The sequence below is a fragment of the Somniosus microcephalus genome, chromosome 20 (genome assembly GCF_052327205.1).
Source record: "Somniosus microcephalus isolate GS21.2 chromosome 20, FLI_Smic_1.0, whole genome shotgun sequence".
NCBI lineage: Eukaryota > Metazoa > Chordata > Chondrichthyes > Squaliformes > Somniosidae > Somniosus > Somniosus microcephalus.
The window spans coordinates 36,796,002-36,810,447 of record NC_141006.1 but is presented as its reverse complement, the minus strand read 5'-3'; the positions used below and the strand labels follow the sequence as shown (position 1 = coordinate 36,810,447).

At 42.2% G+C, this 14,446-nt stretch overlaps 1 protein-coding gene across 1 annotated transcript in view; it reads right to left on the bottom strand.

Annotated features, from left to right (window-relative positions):
* Window positions 1-3,545: 3,545 nt before the first annotated feature.
* csmd2 (CUB and Sushi multiple domains 2) overlaps window positions 3,546-14,446 on the bottom strand; it is an 807,040-nt gene continuing 796,139 nt past the window's right edge. Inside the window, exon 66 of the mRNA XM_085962435.1 lies at window positions 3,546-12,411. The gene's annotated coding sequence lies outside the window, so the exon portion shown is untranslated. The remainder of the gene's footprint in view (window positions 12,412-14,446) is intronic.

Genomic DNA, 14,446 nt, shown 5'->3' with positions numbered 1-14,446 from the left:
TCCCTTCATTCGCTTAATATCCAAAAATCTATCGATCTCTGTCTTGGACATGCTCAGCGACTGAGCCTCCACAGCCCTCTGGGGTAGAGAATTCCAAAGATTCACCACCCTCTGAGTGAAGAAATTTCACCTCATCTCAGTCCTAAATTGCCGACCTCTTATTCTGAGACTGTGACCCCTGGTTCTAGACTCCCCAGCCAAGGGAAACATCCTCCCTGCATCTACCCCATAAGAATTTTGTATGTTTCAATGAGATCACCTCTCATTCTTCTAAACTCTAGAGAATATCGGCCTAGTCTACTCAGTCTCTCCTCATAGGACAATCCCCCCATCCCAGGAACCAGTCTGGTGAACCTTTGTTGCACTCCCTCTATGGCAAGTATATCCTTCCTTAGGTAAAGAGACCAAAGCTGTGCACAATACTCCAGGTGTGGTTTCACCAGGGCCCTATATAATTGCAGTCTTTACCCTTATACTCAAATCTTCTTGTAATAAAGGCCAACATACCATTTGCTTTCCTAATTGCTTGCTGTACCTGCATGTTAACTTTCAGTGATTCGTGCACAAGGACACCCAGGTCCCTCTGAACACCAACATTTCCCAATCTCTCACCATTTAAAAATATTCTGCTTTTCTATTTTCCTACCAAAGTGGATAACTTCACATTTCTCCACATTATACTCCATTTGCCATGTTCTTGCCCACTCACTTAGCCTGTCTATATCCTCTTGATGCCTCTTTGCATCCTCCTCACAACTACATTCCCACCCAGCTTTGTATCATCAGCAAACTTGAATATATTACATTTGGTCCCCTCATCCAAATCATTGGCCCAGAAATTTGGGTCTCCACGGGTGAGTACGCACGGGGTACTCACCCGTAAGCCCGATGGAAGTGCCGGTTTCATGCATGCACTGCGCATGTGCAGGAAACCGGCACTTCCGTTACTCTGAACGAAGGGGTTCAGAGGTCGAACGTGTGCGCAGGGGAGTCTGCGCGTGCGCTTTGAACGTACTTTTTTTTTTTTTTTTTTTTTACAGGTTTTTCCGTGAGGGTAAGTCTTTAGAATTTAGAAATTTAAAAAGCAGGCGTAAGGCCTGCTTTTTACAAGGTAAGTGGTCAATTAATTAAAATTAAAACATTTTTTCCCCACAGGTTTATTATTTTTAAATACTTTAAAGCAAGGTAAGTTTATTTTTAGCCCCGTTAGAATATAAAATTATGTTTTTCAAAAATTTAAATTATTGTTTAAAATAGTTATTTAATGTAATTTATAGTTTATTTAAAAAATGTGATGTTTTTTAAAAATTTATTTGAATGTTTACTGCTATTTTGGGGCTGTAGTATTTATAAGTCTTGACAGCTCTTCCCGTCAAGACGTATGAATGGGCTTTTCCCTCCTCCGATTGGCTGCCCATGGCCCACGTGATCCCAGGGGATGCATCGAACTAACTGCGCCCCTGGAATACGCAAGCACTGCGCGCCGGCAGCTGGGCCAGGCCCCGAATCAGAATTCCACAGGGCCCTACAGCTCAACTGCCGGCGTGCAAGGTAAGTGCAGGTCGGGGGCTTGCACCCGTGGGAAACCCCCGACCCGAATTTCTGGGCCATTGATATAGATTGTGAATAGCTCAGGCCCAAGCACTGATCCTTGCGGTACTCCACTAGTTACAACCTGCCAACCTGAAAAGACCCGTTCATTCCTACTCTCTCTTTTCCGTCTGTTAACCAATCCTCAATCCATGCTAGTATATTACCCCCAATCCCATGACCCCTCATTTTGTTTAATATTGTCTTGTGTGGCAGCTTATCGAATGCCTTCTGAAAATCCAAATATACCACATCCACTGGTTCTCCCTTATCTATTCTACTAGTTACAACCTCAAAAAATTCTAACAGATTTGTCAAACATGATTTCCCTTTCATAAATCCGTGTTGACTCTGCCCAATCCTATTATTATTTTCTAAGTGCCCTGTTACTATGTCCTTAATAATAGATTCTAGCATTTTCCCTACTACTGATGTCAGGCTAACTGGTCTGTAGTTCCCCATTTTCTCTCTCCCACCTTTCTTAAATTGTGGGGTTGCATTTGCTACCTTCCAATCCGTGGGAACTGTTCTAGAATCTATGTAATTTTTGAAAGTGACAACCAATGCATGCACTATCTCTATAGCCACCTCTTTTAAAACCTTAGGATGTAGGCCATCAGGTCCAGGGGATTTATCGGCTTTCAGTCCCATTAATTTCGCCAGTACTATTTTTTACTAATACTAACTTCTTTCAGTTCCTCATTCTCGCTAGGCCCTTGGTTCTCCACTATTTCTCAGAAGTTTTTTGCATTTTCTTCCGTGAAGACAGACACAAAGGCTGCAATTTTCTCATTGGATGCAACTTGGGAGCGGGTCAGGTGGTTTCCGGGTTCCAGTTCCGCCCCCAACTGCATCCGGCCCACGGACATGATTTTACGTCGATTGACCTTGTTAAGCCTGCTCTGCGGGCTTGCCGGCCAATTAAGAGGAAGTCGGTCAGATGACGTCATTTGATGAGGCGTCATCTGCCGCTTTTCTTAAAGGGACCACACACAATTTTTTTTGACAGCTGATTTCTCAGTGTTTGCCAGCATTGAGGTGCTGCAAACACTGACAATCACTGTACAAAGGTGAGCTCTTGCACCCAGGCTCTCCAGTGACTCCCTCCTTAGGCTAGAACAGATGGCAGCTGCAGGTGAGGTTACAGAAGCGAACTGATGAGAGAGGTTCTCCCAATGAGGTGGGATTAGACGTCCAATTCAAAACTTGTTACCTACAGAAAAGTGTAAATATAAGAACATAAGACATAGGAGCAGGAGTAGGTCATTTGGCCCCTCGAGCCTGCTCTGCCATTCAATAAGGTCATGGCTGATCTGATCTGATCTTGGCCTCAACTCCACTTCCCTGCCTGCTCCCCATAACCCTTGACTCCCTTATCATTCAGAAATCTGTCTATCTCCACTTTAAATGTATTCAATGACCCAGCCTCCACAGCTCTCTGGGGTAGAAAATTCCAAAGATTCACGACACTCAGAGAAGAAATTCCTCCTTATTTCCAATTTAAAAGGGTGCCCCCTTATTCTGAAATTATGCCCCCTAGTTCTAGATTCCCCCAAAAGGGGAAACATCCTCTCTGCATCTACCCTGTCAAGCCCCTTCAGAATCTTATATGTTTCAATAAGATCCCCTCTCATTCTTCTAAACTGCAATGAGTATAGGCCCAACCTGCTCAACCTTTCTTCATAAGATAACCCCTTCATCTCCGGAATCCACCTCGTGAACGTTCTCTGAACTACCTCCAATGCAAGTATATCCTTTCTTAAATAAGGAGACCAAAACTGTACGCAGTACTCCAGGTGTGGTCTCACCAATGCCGTGTAAAGTTGTAAAAGGACTTCCCTACTTTTATACTCCATTCCCTTTGCAATAAAGGCCAACATTCCATTTGCATTCCTAATTACTTGCTGTACCTGCATGCTAACTTTTTGTGATTCATGTACAAGGACCCTCAGATCCCTCTGTACCTCAGCATTTTGTAATCTCTCCCCATGTAAATAATAACTTGCTTTTTTATTTTTCCTACCAAAGTGGATAACCTTGCATTTTCCCATATTAAACTCCATCTGCCAGATTTTAGCCCACTCACTTAGCCTATCTATATCCCTTTGGAGATTCTTTGTGTCCTCCACACAATTTGCTTTCCCACCTATCTTTGTATCATCAGCAAATTTGGTTACATTACACTCGGTCCCTTCATCCAAGTCATTAATACAGATTGTAAATAGTTGAAGCCCCAGCACCAATCCCTGCGGCACCCCTCTAGTTACAGTTTGCCAATCTGAAAATGACCCATTTATCCCGACTCTCTGTTTTCTGTTAGTTAGCCAATCCTCTATCCATGCTAATATATTACCCCCAACCCCTTGAGCTCTTATCTGATTAAAAATGATTTTCCCAATATTTTCTTACCTCTGAAACTCACCAGTGTACCATTGGATCCTTCACACCACTTCTGCAGCTGTTATCAATGCAGAAATATTACAGCAAACTCACAACACGCCACACTTACCTGGCGTGGTGTCCGGACATCAGCAACCCTGAAGCAGAAGCGGCAAAAGTGAAAAAGAGCCTGCTAACAAGTATCAAGCACCCGTTAACAGGCAGGTAAGTGGCTATAATCCTCTTCCCACCTCTAGGTGTCGGGTCCATGTGCAAATCCAGGACCCGACACTTGGGAAGATTAATTGGAGGCGGGTTGACAGGGGGTTTCTTACCCGGTCAATCTTTGAGATTTTGACAGCAGTCCCACCTCCAAACACACACTCTGAGGATCGGCAAAATTCCGGTCAAAATATTGTTTAATTTCACTGCCATTTCCTTATTCCCTATCATAATTTCTCTTGTCTCAGCCTGTAAGGGACCCATATTTACTTTCACTAATCTTTTCCTTTTTACATACCTATAGAAACTTTTACAGTCTGTTTTTACATCTCTCGCCAGTTTACTCTCATATTCTATTTTCCCTTTCTTTATCAATTTCTTGGTCCTCCTTTGCTGAATTCTAAAATTCTCTGAATCCTCAGGCTTACTACTTTGTTTGGCAACATTATAAGCCTTTTCCTGTGATCTAATATTATTTTTAACTTCTCTTGTTAGCCACGGTTGGACCACTTTTCCTGTGGGCCTTTTGTGCCTTAAAGGAATGTATATTTGTTGTAAATTATGCATTAATTCTTTAAATGCTAGCCATTGCTTCTCTACCATCATACCCTTTAATGTAGTTTCCCAATCTACCTTAGCCAACTCACCCCTCGTACCTACGTAGTTTGCTTTGTTTAGATTTAAGTCCCTAGTTTTGGATTTAACTAAATCACTTTCAAACTGAAAATAAAATTCTGTCATATTATGGTCACTTTTCCCTAAAGGCCCGTTTATTACAAAATTATTAATTAACCCTTTCTCATTGCACAATACTAGATCTAAAATAGCCTGTTCCCTAGTTGGTTCCTCAAAATACTGATCTAGAAAACTATCTTGTATACATTCCATGAATTCGTCCTCCACACTATTACTGCAAATTTGGTTTGCATGGTCTATATGTAGATTAAAGTCCCCCATGATTACTGTAATACCCTTGTTACGTGCGCCTCTAATTTCCTGATTTATACTCTGCCTTACATTACAACCATTGTTTGGGGGCCTATAAACAACTCCCACCAATGTTTTCTGCCCCTTGCTGTTTCTTAGCTCCGCCCAAACTGATTCTACTTCTTGATTTTCGGAGCCAAGATCCTTTCTCTCTACTGTCTTTATCCCATCCTTTATTATCAGGGCTACCCCTCCTCCTTTTCCATTTTGCCTATCTCTTCTAAAAGTTAATTATCCTGGAATATTTAGTTCCCAACCTTGGCCACTTTGCAACCATGTCTCTGTAATGGCTATTAGATCAAATCTGTTCATTTCTATCTGCGCTATTAAGTCATCTATTTTGTCCTATACACAGGACCACTTTCCCCTGAAAGTTCAGAAATATGCTGTCCTAAACTAGTAAATGAAAAAAGCAATATTATATGATGTTCTTCAAAAAAGGAGTTATACATTTTCTACTGTGTTTTTCCCCTTTGCTAAAATATTCTGCAATTTGAAAGATGTCTAATGATTAGCTTTTCCTTAAATCAATCCACCTGCCCACTTTTCCTCTTGCTTGGAGGCATTACAGAAATCTGTGTTGTGCAATGTTCCATGTCTTAATGAATCACCTATACACAGGACCACTTCAATGTACAAAATAGAAAAAGGGAAAGAGAGCGAGGGAGAAAAAAAAGAGAAAGAGGAAGGGAAACAGAGAGATTAGAGAAAGAGATATAGAGATAGAGAGAGTTGTAACCATATTGGCCCAGTAATTCCGGGCACAACGCGTGAGTAAGGACGGGGTACTCACGAGTGTGCCCGGAGGAATTGCCGGTTTTCAGCATGCACAGCGCATGTGCTGAAAACCGGCATTTCCTGTCCTCTGACCGAAGGGGTTAAGAGGCTGAATGCGTGCGCGGTATCAGGCAGTGCGTGCGACTTGGATTTCCTCTATTTTTAGAGAGTTGCGCGTGTGTAAAGGCCTCCGGTATTTACGCATTGAAAAACCACACGTAAGTACTTAGTTTTACAGGTAAGTGGTCTATTATACAATTGAGAATTTTTTTTTCCCCACAGGTTTGTTATTTTTAAAGAATTTACAGTAAAGTAAGTTTAGTTTTAGTCCCGATTTTTTATAATTTTTTTTTTTCAAATTTTAAAATTATTGTTTAAAATAGTTTTTCAGAGTTCTTTATGGTTCATTTAAGTAGTGCAATGATTTTTTAAATTTTATTTCATGTTTAAGTAGTGTTTTGGGGTCAGGAGTTTTCATGAGTTTGACAGCTCTTACTGTCAAACTCATGAATGAACTTTTGCAACCTCCCATTGGTTGCCCTGTGCTCACGTGATCCCAGCCGGCTCATCGCACTAAGTACGCCGCTGGGTCACGCACGCACAGCGCGGCAGGACCTCAAGCGGGCCAGTGAGAGGAAATGCAATGCGGGCCAGAATTAAAATGTCAGCGCGCCGGGTAAGTGAACATCGGGGGCTTGCACGCGCGGCAAGCTCCCGATCCTAATTTCAGGGCCATTGTGGCACAGACTTACAAACGTGTGGGAAAAGTGCCTTTCACCAGAACTCTTTGGGTGGGTCTGTAGAATGCATTACTGCGGAACAGTAGAGATTAGGTTCATACTTTACATACAGCCCCAAGGGTTCAGCTGATCCACTGTAATACAGTCACCTTTTCAAATTCAGTTACGGCAGAAGAAGTTGACCGAGATTTTCCACGTCTATGCTCACTAGCTCTCGGCTTCCTTCCCATTAAAGTGAATGGGAGTAAAATTGTGACTGGCAAGCCCAGAAGTGGAAAACCCTAGCTGTTGTATCTCATGAAGTAAATGTATGGGGATATATGAAAAAAAACAGAAGAGCATCATTCTACAACCAATGTTTCTTAGCATCTTTCACCTGTAGTCACAGCTCTCCAACGAACCAAGGGTAAATTAATGAAATCTTATTCTGTTTGCTCTTCTGACAGAACTAAGAATCTGAAGTATTCTTGCAACAAGGCTCTGTAAATGAACCAAAGAATTTAAAAGGACTATGATACATAAATGTTAACTGCCATATTATTAATACAAAATATTTCAGGATTAATGATGCTATAACTGCTTCAAATGAGCTTTTTTGTTAAAAAAAGAAATAAAACATTTTGAAGGTAAGGATTTAAGGATTTTCCATAAAAGGTGGAGAGCAATTAAATGATAAGGGTTTCCTTGGAAATGGTTTGGACCGATTTAATACAACAAAGGGCAACAAATGAGAATTGAATTATAGATGATATAAATTATATTGCACGGAACAAAGAGCAAATTACTGATCCTCGCTGAACTGCAATAAAGGGTGAAATGTCACAAAATAGAGAATATGTTACCATGATTCATATTGCCATAGTGAACTGAGTGGATGCTAAGTTGCATTGCCTCATAAGCGCAGGTATCATACCGTGGAATACTGGGGTAGAAATTAGTTGTGCACCAAGTTTTGAGTAAAAAGGAGGCCCAAGACTGGCCTGAAATTGGGCCTCAGGGCTCATCTAAATAAGCTGGGTGCACTGCCAGCGCCTCCACAGGCACTTCGCCCTCCTGCAGCATCGAGCTTCGGGCTCCCTGCCTTGCTGGCAGCAGCCTCAGGAAAGTCCTGGTAGGAGGCACTGAGTTCTCGCTCTGTGATTGACCGTAAACTGTGAGCAAACATTTCTATATTCCACCCATTTGTGGCGTCAGCCTTGGCTCAGTGGGTAGCACTCTCGCCTCTGACTCAGAAGGTTGTGGGTTCAAGTCCCACTCCAGAGACATGAGCACATAATCCAGTCTGACACTCCAGTGGAGTACTGAGGGAGTGCTGCACTGTCGGAGATCAGGTCTTTCAGATGAGATGCTAAACTAAGGCCCCATCTGACCTTTCAGGTGGAGATGAAAGATCCCATGGCAGTATTTCAAAGAAGGGCAAGGAAGTTCTCCCTGGTATCCTGGCCAATATTTATCTTTCAATCAACTCCTGAAACAGATTATCTGCTCACTGCTGTTTGTGTGACCTTGCTGTGTGCAATTTGGCTGCCATGTTTCCTACATTACAACAGTGACTATTCTTCCAAAAGTACCTTATTGGCTGTAAAGCACTTTGGGATATCCTGAGGTTATGAAAGGCGCTATATAAATGAATGTTCTATATTTCAGTTTATGTATTTTGCTCTGCACATTTTCTTGCATACATATGAAGGAAAGTAGGGAAAATAAATACATTTTGTAGCTTTTTTTTGGTATATTCTCAGCCATATGTATACAAGAAAAATAACAGTTACATTGCTTGCTGTTTCTCATTCTTACTGCTGTTTCTGGGGTAGAGTTTCTGCTGGGTAGCGTTGGGTTTTTCCATCGCAACTCACCCCAAATCAGTCAAACTAGCGCGAAAGATTGAGGAATTTCACACCCGAGTTGTGTCCAGCCCAAATCAAGTTTCTGTGATCTTTTGCGCTGGTTTAAAAAACATCGCACTGGAAGCTGGCCCCACCCACAAAACTGGCCACGTCCCCAGTTTCCACTCATTGAGTTGGTTTGCAGACCTTCGAGGAGGCTCTTAAAATTCAGTCTTTTTCTTAGGTGCACGGGCACTAAAAGGCACCTTTTGACTAGCGCACACTAATGAAACTAGTAAATGATTCTGTAAAGGCATCTTCAGTTATTTAAAATCAGGTTATTCATAGGTGGTGTGCCAGACACTCTGATTAAAAATGCTTACTTTTTGTGATTAACCCATTAGTAATAATAAAACGGGACCAGGTTACCACTCCTTTCGGGGAATATTTTTTAATGCAAGGGAAAAAAAATTACGTTCTAAAACACTGCCTGATTGTGCTGGTTCATGGAAGATTTTACATTTGAGGTTATGCAAATGCGTTTGAGTGGAAACTTGAACCGTAACTTCACTTTGGAAAACTAGTGCAATTTTGAGTGCAATTTGCGCCCGGATTGCCGATTGCGGCCAAAAGCGGAAACACTACCCTACCCTGTTCTGTCAGTTTCTTTCTCTACCTCCTGTTTTGTTCCCTCCCAACTGTTTTCATTTACTTTTGTTCCTTGAGCCACACTTCATCCAATCAGGAATTAGCTTCATGCCGTGTGGTGACGCTACAGCAAACGGCTCACATCTGTAGATAGGCCAGACATCTGATTAATGAAGGAAACTCCCATATTGACAGGAGCACTGAGAAATCTGGGGCAAAAGGCAAAGGCTGGCAGCATGAGCACACAATTACAAACTGACCTTTGCTGTAAAGACCTGCATACCTTCAGCAGCTTCATAAAAGATGACGTTAAAATATACATCCAAGCTTCTTTATGTCCTATGTCTAAGACAGCCATGTTTAGTTACAGGGTAACTTTTAGTTAATGCATCTTAAATACAGACTTTCTCTTGTTAAATAAATGCATTTTTTTTTACTTGATGTCCAGTGTTTTTTAAATGCACTTAAGATGATCTCTCTTTAAAAGCAACCCAAAGGGGTATAACAGTTTAAAAATCAGGGGCTAGATTTTCAGTATAGACAGTTTTGGGGCGCTAACCTTAGCGCCCGCCCAAAGTTAGCGCCCGCCCCAAAGTAGCGCCCCGTTGCCGGAAATTCAGTGGCTTCGCCCTAAGAGGTTGGTGGAGCGCTAAAAGAGGCGTTCCACTACTATCTTTAGGCGCTAAGCCGGCGGTGCAGAGCGCAACACCCGAGCTCGGGCGCAGCGCACGGCAGACACTCTGGTGCCAGTGAGCTCTTAAAGGGGAAGGGTGTTATTCTCAAAGGCAGAGTCTGGGGGGGGAAACAGGAGGAGGAGGAGGAGGAGGAGGAGGAGGTGGTGGTGGTGGTGGCCGGAAACATAAATACACCGTTCACAACAACACACTGGATCCTTCCACACAACAGATGCAGACTGCCTGTTATAGTGCAGGAGGGGTGCCCTTTAATTTGCGCTCCCCAGGGTGTGTAGCGTTCCATTTTACAAACGCTCTGGACGCCAGCCGCACAATGGGGCGGTCCGACTGAAGTTTGGATTCGGGGCGGCCAAAGGGCGTTGCACGAGGATGTGACGTCATTTTCTGCGCGCGCATCTGGGCGGCCGCTAAACTTTGCGCCGGCGCTAACTGGCAACTTAATTTGGGGCGGGGCGCAAACTGCGCTGTGCCCAGGCGCTACACGCATAGCGCCCGAAAATCACTTCTCTTAAGGCGCTAACTGCTGGCGCAAGCAACTGAAAATCTAGCCCCAGGTCTTTTGAAAAGTATGCCACCATTTAAATCTACATTCCTAAAAAAAAAAATCACAGATATTTTCCCACCTGACACAAGGTTCTTCCACATCCTCCAATGACATCAAGATCCCCAATATTGTACCAAGCTAACAGGATCTTAGATATCTACAAACTCCAAAAGGACTTCTCCTAACTCACACCAAGTCCCGTTCACCCATCACCCCTGTACTCGCAGACCTGCATTGGCCCCTGGTCCAGCAACGCCACGATTTAAAAAATTCTCATCCTTGTTATCAAATCTCTCTATGGCCTTGGCCCTCTCTATCTCTGTAACCTCCTCCAGCCGCTACAACCCTTTGAGATTTCTGCGCTCCTCCAATTCTGGCCTCTTGCGCATCCCCTATTTTAATGGCTCCACTATTGGTGACCATGCTTTCAGCTGCCTAGGCCCTAAACTCTGGTATTCCCTCCCTAAACTTCTCCGCCTCTCTCTCCTCCTTTAAGACGTTCCTTAAAATCTATCTCTTTGGCCAAGCTTCTGGACACCTGTCCTAATATCTCTTTATGTAGCTCAGTGTCAGATTTTGTTTGATAACACTCCTGTGAAGCGCATTAGGACGTTTTACTACATTAAAGGCGCTATATAACTGCAAGTTGTTGTCATTGTTGATATCTATCTGCTCCAACTTGATGCCTGGCATTTTTTCACTGTGGAGGGACCTTCAATGTCTTCTCAGAGTGACAGGGACTCCAATACATTCTCACCTGAATGGACCCTCAATATACTGCATTCCTACCGTAATGAGATTCCTCATATCTTTCCATGGCGGATTTATCTTACAGAAGCTATTATATTCTGCTTTGTGAGTTTAACTTCTGTGTCCACTGTCACTAAATTCTGGATGGTTGGGGTCAGTAATAAGGCTATTGTTTTATAGTAGTGGCCAGTGCAGGTCAAGCAAGACTACCTCTTGGAGAGGGGGAAATTTGAGATTGCACCAGGAGAGCTGGGCTTGAAACCAAATCTGAGGAGAAATCAGCTGGAATGTAGGTTCAAAGTTAAAAAATCTGCTTTTGGGTTTGATGGAATTTGGATCCCTAACAGAAACATTACAAATATGAGTAAATCGTTAAAAAGGTGTAATCGTGTATGATGCATAACAATAAACATCAAAGTTGTGTTAAATGTGCCAAAAGGCACAATTAAGGTTATAATGATCTTGCCTTCCTTGAAACAGCTTTAAAAACATGCACGCCTCTAGTACAGTTATCAGGAAATTGTAATGAATCCTACAGAGTTTCAAATGTTACTACTGAAGATTAAAAGGATACCTAATTTAGTTACTCACTGATGCTTCCATTCAGTTCCTGGGTTAATGTGTGATTATCTGCATGAGTTGGAAATTATATATAGCATAAAGAAAAGAAATCCTCAACAATGTGAAATCACTGAATACAAAGGGTTCAAGCAAGCAGCTCTCAAGTCCTGATGAGGACCAGAAACAGGAACAAGGGAGGACCAAGGTACACTTCCTCCCTGGAGAACCAGATTCCAGCATTTTACTTAAAGGCTTACAACACACATATTTTCTCTTGTCGGTTGTCGTGAATGATTACGCCTCGCTGCTTAAATGGATCCTTGTGAGAACCAGGTCAAAACTTTAGATCCTTGCTAGAGGATGGGCTTCATTGTTTTTACTTGTCCTCTGCCAAAATGTCATCCAGCTTGGAGATATTTACTTAAGAGTCACTGAATTTTGAGGGTTAGAGCTCAGTGATGTGTTCAGTTCGTCATCACAGATGTGCCCTCTTGGTTGCCACGGTGAGAAAATGGTTTCTATCTGTAGTGATTTCTGGACACACTTTATCCTTGGCCTCCCCCCCACCCCTGGCTCTTCATAATAGAAGGAATATAAAGGGCAGCACCCCTAGTAGCTTCTCCACAGTCACTACGTCTTTGAAGAAAAGCAGTCAAGTAGAATCTGATGAGGTGATTCTGGACTTCAGCATTCTGTTTAGAGAGAAAACAAAAATATTTAAGAAAATTCAAAAAGTCAACAAACTGTTAATGGATGTCACTGAACTCTGGATGATTGGGAGTTAGCAAGGCAGCTAGCATTTACTCAAGGTATCATATCTGCCATTAGAGCAATGCAAGCTCAGGTGATATTATGGAAGCTATCCGGACTCCCTTCATGCAGATTAAATCAATCTATAACTTTTAGAATCTTCAGTAAAACTAAAATGAAACAGTGTTAAGGTCAGTTAAAGAGCAAAGGCATTGCAAAGAAGTTTTTAAACCTTTTCTGTTTGCAAATCAAACCATGATAATCTAATTTGTCTAATTATAATATTACTTGCATCATTGTCACAACATTATATTACTTCCCATGCTCCCAGGTAGTATAACTCAATGATTCTTGGACTCTGCTGATTTTGTCACTGTGAGTTATGCAGAACCCAACTTCCACAGGTTTCGCTGCACAGAGCAGAATACAGAAGGAACATAAATTAATTGAGCAGATGATGTAAAATGGTGGCATGATGCTGGGCGTGGGCAGTCTGGCTGTGGCACTGGCTGATCTCCATGTCGTGCCTTCTTTGAGCTTGTGCCACTTCAAGCATTTACTGCGGTTGGGGTGCTTTAAAAACAAACCCCATCATTTATGAAAAAGATGCTGACAGAGAAAAAAGTCCCTCCGTTCCTTTAAGAGCTCCAATCCCTATTCAAACTTAATTGACAATGTGAAGGCATGGAATTAATGAGCGGCCTGAAAATGGGCAAATCCTGACTTTCACATGGCATGCCTTATTTGCATATTCTGCACATACGTAATGAACCTCATGCATATTCTTGGCGAGAGTACCAAAAGTGTTCAAGGGTGGGTACAAATTTGCATTGAGGGAGTTCTGAGCAGCAACTGAGTGAGGTTGCCAAGGATAAGATTTCCTTGGCCGAGGTGCCAGCAGGAATCTCCCCTACAATTGAACATCAGCACACTGGGGCACAGTGGAAGGAGTTTTATTCTCCATCTTGTCTAGCAAAATGTCCCATCCCCAGACACCTATCTCTTCGTGGAACTATTTTTCCCAATCGGCCCTCTGGCACTGACTGAAGGCAGTTCCAATTTTAATTGCCAACAGGCAATTACTGTGTAATGTAGCCAGTGTAAACCTGATAAAATCATATGGTAAGGACATTACATTTTGATCAAAAGTGATTCATGCCACTATTATATCAAGGTAAACAATGAGAAAGTGTAGCTTTTTATATTGAGGGTATTAACCAACAGAATCTTATCAGGTTGCAACATAAAATTAATTTTAAAACCAACGTTGAGTTGATAGGATAGAGAGAAACTATAGCCTCTGGTGGGGGAATCCAGAATAAGGAGGCATAACTTTAAAATTAAAGCTAGGCCATTCAGGGGTGACATCAGGAAGCACTTCTTCACTCAAAGCCAAAAAGCTGTTGAGATTAGGTCAATGGATATGTTCAAAACTGAAACTGATGGATTTTTGTTAGGCAAGGGTATTAAGGGCTATGGAACCAAGGCAGGTAGATGGAGTTAAGATACAGATCAGCCATAATCTAACTAAATGGCAGAACAGACTCGAGGGACAGAATGGCCTACTCCTGTTCCTATGTAACATAGCAGTTCTAATTAGCAGCAATGTTATTCAGATCACCAACACAATGCACAAACACAGGGGAGGAAAGCTGCCACTGAATAGTCAAATATGTAGGTACTGCATTCCCTTTTTTTTCTCATTTGGCTTCCTTGATTTGCCAAACTTCATACGAAGAGGAGAATTTTTGGAAATAGTGGAAGTATTTTTGCTCCACTGGGAAAGTGCACTGCATTATTAATTTGAATAACCCCGGCGATACGAAAGGATGCCACTTTGCCCGTCAAGTGTTTAAAACCACACATATAAAAAAAATAAGAATGACAAAGGGCAGAGGGCATCACTGCCAGTAGAAAGTAAGCAGATTTTGCAAAATGATGATCAAATCCTGAAGGTACTGTTTAATCATTACACCC